Source organism: Spermophilus citellus (genome assembly GCF_964194105.1).
Source record: "Spermophilus citellus genome assembly, chromosome: 12".
NCBI classification, from domain to species: domain Eukaryota; kingdom Metazoa; phylum Chordata; class Mammalia; order Rodentia; family Sciuridae; genus Spermophilus; species Spermophilus citellus.
This window is the reverse complement of record NC_138198.1, coordinates 80,894,890-80,899,924: the sequence shown is the minus strand read 5'-3', so window position 1 is coordinate 80,899,924 and position 5,035 is coordinate 80,894,890. Positions and strand designations below refer to the sequence as shown.

Below are 5,035 nucleotides of genomic sequence, written 5' to 3'. Positions count from 1 at the left end.
ATATTCCACCCCTTTACAAAATATCCTTACATATATGCATATAAAGTTGTTTTAAGTGGCCTTTATATAAGTAGCAGTATATTTTTCACATGTAATATTCTAACTTGTTTATTTCATCATTGTATTTATAGTCTAAGAAGTATTTATTTCATTTAAAGAAATAATAGGAGGGGCTGGGGTTGTGGCTCAGCAGTAGAGTGTGCACCTCTAGCACGTGCTAGGCCCTGTGTTCGATCCTCAACACCACATAAAAATAAATAAAATAAAAGTGTCCAACTACAACTAAAAAAATAAATATTAAGAAAAGAAAGAAATAATAGGAGAGAAACTATTATAATGGTCTTCTCCTATATGTAAATATTTTGTTTATGTAAAGCACATTGTAGAAGCCCCCTATAATTGGTTTGGTGATGTTTTTTGGTACTAGGGTTTGAACCCAGGGCACTTAACCACTGACCCATATCCCCAGTCCTTTTCATTTTTTTTATTTTCAGACAGGGTCTTTCTGAGTTGCTTAGGACATTGCTAAGTTGCTGAGGCTGGCTTTGAACTTGCAATTCTGCAGCCTCAGCCTGGAATTACAGGCATGTGCCAAGGTGCCCAGCTCTATAACTGATTTTAAATCACCTTCACTATTTTCTCATTGTCTTTCTTTCTTTCTTTCCTTCTTTCCTTCTTTCTTTCTTTTTTCTTTCTTTCTTTCTCTCTTTCTTTCTTTTCTTTATTTTTCTTTTTAGTTGTACAGGGACACAACGTTTATTTATTTTTACGTGGTGCTGAGCATTAAACTCAGTGCCTCACATGTGCGAGGCAAGGGTTCTACCACTGACCTGCATCCCCAGCCCCTATTTTCTTATTTTCTAAACAGACTATATTACATTTTAAAAAGTTGTCAAACTTCAGGTTAGTGTCTTTTATATCTTTGTGGTATATTTATAACAACCAGGCTTTCAAGAAAGTGTATTTGCAAATGAAATTGAAAATCAGATATAGGAGGCTTACAGGACTTCAAATATACAAAATTACAGCAGACCCACTCCAAGGCACATCATTATGAAAATACTTAACATACAGAATAAGAATAGAATTGTAAAGTCTGCCTGAGAAATATGATAGCTCACATTTAGAGGAAACCGATCCAAGTCTCCCCCCAGACCCTCAAAGCTAAGAGATCTTGGGATAATATATACAAAGCTCTGAAAGAAAGTGGATGCCAGGCAAGAATACTATACTCAGCAAAATTAAGCTTCAGAATTGATGATGAAATAAAAACCTTCCATAATAGGGCTGGGGTTGTAGCTCAGTGGTAGAGCACTTGCCTAGCATGTGTGAGGCACTGGGTTTGCTTCTCAGCACCACATAAAAATAAGTAAATAAAATAAAAGTCCATCAAAAACTAATAAAAATATTTTTTAAAATCTTCCACAATAAACAAAAGATTCACATCTAGAAAGCACGCACTACAAAACAATAATTGAGTATTTCATGAAGAAATGAAAAATAAAAAGTGAAAACCAGCAAAGGAAGGAACTACATTAGAAGAACAGTCAAAGGAGAAACTAATTCAAATTAAAAACCAGAAATAAATCAAAATGATGAAATAAAAATCATTTCTCAATAATAACATTGAATGTAAATGGCCTAAACTCATCAAACAAAAGGTATAGACTGGCAGACTGGATTAAAAAATAACAGTCAACAATATGCTGTCTCCAAGAGACTCACCTTATAGGCAAAGGTATTCAAAGACTGAAGGTAAATTGATGGAAAAAAACATCATTTACATGGATCTTATAAATAAGCAGAGTGTTTTAGTCAGCTTTTTCGCTGCTGTACTAAAGGTTCCAACCAGAACAATTGTAGAGGAAGAAAGGTTTATTTAGGGGCTCACAGTTTCAGAGGTCTCAATCCATAGACAGTGGGCTCCATTCCTCGGGGCTCAAGGTGATGCAGGACATTATGGCAGAAGAGTGTAGCAGAGGGAAGCAGCTCACATGATGATCAGGAAGCAGAGAGAAAGAGATTTCCGTTTGCCTGATACAAGTACATACCCCAAAGCCATGTCCCTCATGCCCCACCTCCTCCAGCAACACCCCACCTGTCTTCAGTTACCACTCAGTCCCATCAGATGATTAATTCTCTGATTGGGTTAAGGCCTTTATAACCCAATCATTTCTCCTCCAAGCCTTTTTGCATTGTCTCACATGTGAGTTTTGGGGGAACACCTCATATACAAACCATAACAAAGGGGTTTCTATCATATCAGATAAAGTGGACTTCAAGCCAAAGTTATTTGGAAGGGACAAGGAAGGACATTTCATACTGCCTAAGGGAATCATACATCAACAAGACATAACTGTAAATATTTATGCCCCAAACAAAGGAGCATTTCTGTACATCAAATAAACCCTTTTCAATTTCAAGAATCAAATAGACCATAATACTGGGTGACTTTAACACAAAACTCTCACCACTGGATAGATACTCCAAACAAAAACTAAATAAAGAAGCTATAGAACTAAAAAGTACAAATAATAATTTATACTTAACAGACATATATAGAATATTTCATCCATCAATGACTGAATACACTTTCTTCTCAGCAACACATGGAACCTTCTCTAAAACAGACCGTATCTTAGGTCACAAAACAACTCTCAGCAAATACAAAAAAGTAGAGATAATACTTTATATTCTATCAGATTATAATGGAATGAAAATAGAAATCAACAATAAAATAAAATAATAGAGCTACCTGGAGACCAAATAGTACACTATTTAATGAACAATTGAAAGCAGAAAAAATCAGGGATGAAATAAAAAATACTTAGAGGTAAATAAGAATAGTGGTAGAACATACTAAAATCTCTGGGACACTATAAAGGCATTTCTAAGAGAAAAGTTCATTGCTTTGAGTTCATTTATTATAAAGATAGAAAGTCACCATATAAATAACCTAACATTACATCTCAAAGTCCTAAAAAGAAGAACAAACCAACACCAAAAGCAGTAGATCCCAGTGGTAGACAAGTTATGGAAACTACAAACTAAAATACCAAATTATGTAAACTACAAACTAAAATACCAATATGTCATTTTTCACTCACTAAACTTATGAGGTTTCTTTTTCTTTTTTTTTTTGTTACAATATTCAGCATTTTCAAGCATTGTTTTAAAAAATGGCAATTTATTATTGGGGAAGTTAATTTTCGTGGTATTTATGTGCCTTTGATATGAAATTTCACTGCTATGATTGATCCCATGGAAACGTTCCCACCAAGAAATACACTGATCCCTCAGTATTCACAGGGGATTGGTTCTAGGACCTCCTACCCTCTTGGATACCAAAATCTACAGATGCTTAAAAATATGAGCAAATACCATCCCATGTCAGAAGAGATTAAATGTGATCATCTGTAGTATTTAGTGACCAATTAATAGTGTTTTGAAAACTTTCAACTCATTTAAAAAATAATCAAGGTTTACTTAAATAATAATTAAGTTTAGTTTTATATCTGTGTAATTAAACTTTTGTTTGGCTTATACAATTCTATTTTCTCCAACTGGAGCTGCATAGGATCAAGTCCTACCTTCATCATTATTACAGCAATATCAATAAAATAGTCATAACATTCACGTGTGATTTTAGCCTTCTCCGTTCTTTGGGGTCTTGTTCTTCAGTTGTGCTCTCAATAATAGGTGCCACTAACATATCATCATATCTAAAATACCCTCCTGAGGTACATTGCCTTATTCCTTTGATCATCTCTGGATGTGTAATTTTAAACTCTCATCCTGGAAAGAGGAGGGTGGCCATCACAGCAGCTTTAGAGTGGATTCGAATCACTGCACCTGCTCCTCTCATTGTGTAAGAATTCATGAAAAGAGGATTGCACTGGCTATTTTTTTTAGCTTCTTATATCCTGCTCATTTACATCACAAACAAACATATCTTCCTGCTGAATTTGTTCCTTTTGCACTCCTGAAGGAGCAATGTAGATTTCATTGCCATACTCCAAGCTAATTCCTCCTCCAGTCCCAGTGACCCAACTCAAGTGGTAAAACTGTTTGCAAAGTACTGGGATCAGGTGTCTTGAATGTTCATTGTCCTGCATGCTGCAACACTGAGCAGCTGTCTCCCCAGAGCATGGCAGCCAGACATGGTCCAGAGGAGGGGCACCCATGGTTTCCAGCCATCTTAAGGCTCTGCGCTCATCACTCCACCTATCTACCATGACCAGGCCACAGTTGAGGCTGTCTTTGATCTTGAGATCCTCCTGCCTCAGCCTACCTCAGCTGTAATCCCTCAGCTGCTGGAATGACAGGTGTGCACCACAGTGCCGGCCCCCCTTTTATATTTGAGACAGGATCTCACTAATTTGCCCAGAGCCTCACTTAGTTGCCAGCTAGCCTTAACCTTGCAATCCTCTTGCCTTGGTCTCCCAAAGTCACTAAAGTTACAGGTGTGCGCCACCATGTCTGACTTCCATTATAATGTTTTCAAGTCACTTTTTCTTTCAAGCTCTCTTAGAGTCATTTTTTTTTCCCCAGGATAGTGTAGTTCCTACTTCAGAACATGGCACGTAAAATTGCCTACAATCAGAAACTCATCATTTATAAAGTCCCTTGAAATAGTAATCTCTATTTTTATATTTACTAAGTGTTCTTTTAGAGTCTAAAAGGCCTTAGATTACCAACACAATTTATTAAAAGTGCTTCAAGTGCCACCCTACTGCTTAGAGAACATTTTTAACCTCCTTTCCAATTTCTGATGGGATTCATATAACAATTTTTAAATATTTTTAGTTGTAGATGGACACAATGCCTTTATTTTATTTATTTATTGTTTTTTTATGTGGTGCTGAGGAGGGAACCCAGTGCCTCACAAATGCTAGGCAAACACTCTACCACTGAGCTACAACCCCATTCCCCAAAACTTATTTTTTTTAAGTCTCAGGATTTCAGCTTCTACCTCATCATCAGCCTCACTTTTAAAAATCATCATTTCTTCTGGGCATGGTGGCACATGTCTATA

At 36.3% G+C, this 5,035-nt stretch overlaps 1 pseudogene across 1 annotated transcript; it reads right to left on the bottom strand.

The window, feature by feature from the left end:
* Nucleotides 1–3,245: 3,245 nt before the first annotated feature.
* Nucleotides 3,246–4,162, bottom strand: LOC308631540 (methylthioribulose-1-phosphate dehydratase-like; annotated as a pseudogene). The gene has a single exon. The product of its transcript is annotated as a methylthioribulose-1-phosphate dehydratase-like (transcript).
* Between the last annotated feature and the right edge of the window lie 873 nt (nt 4,163–5,035).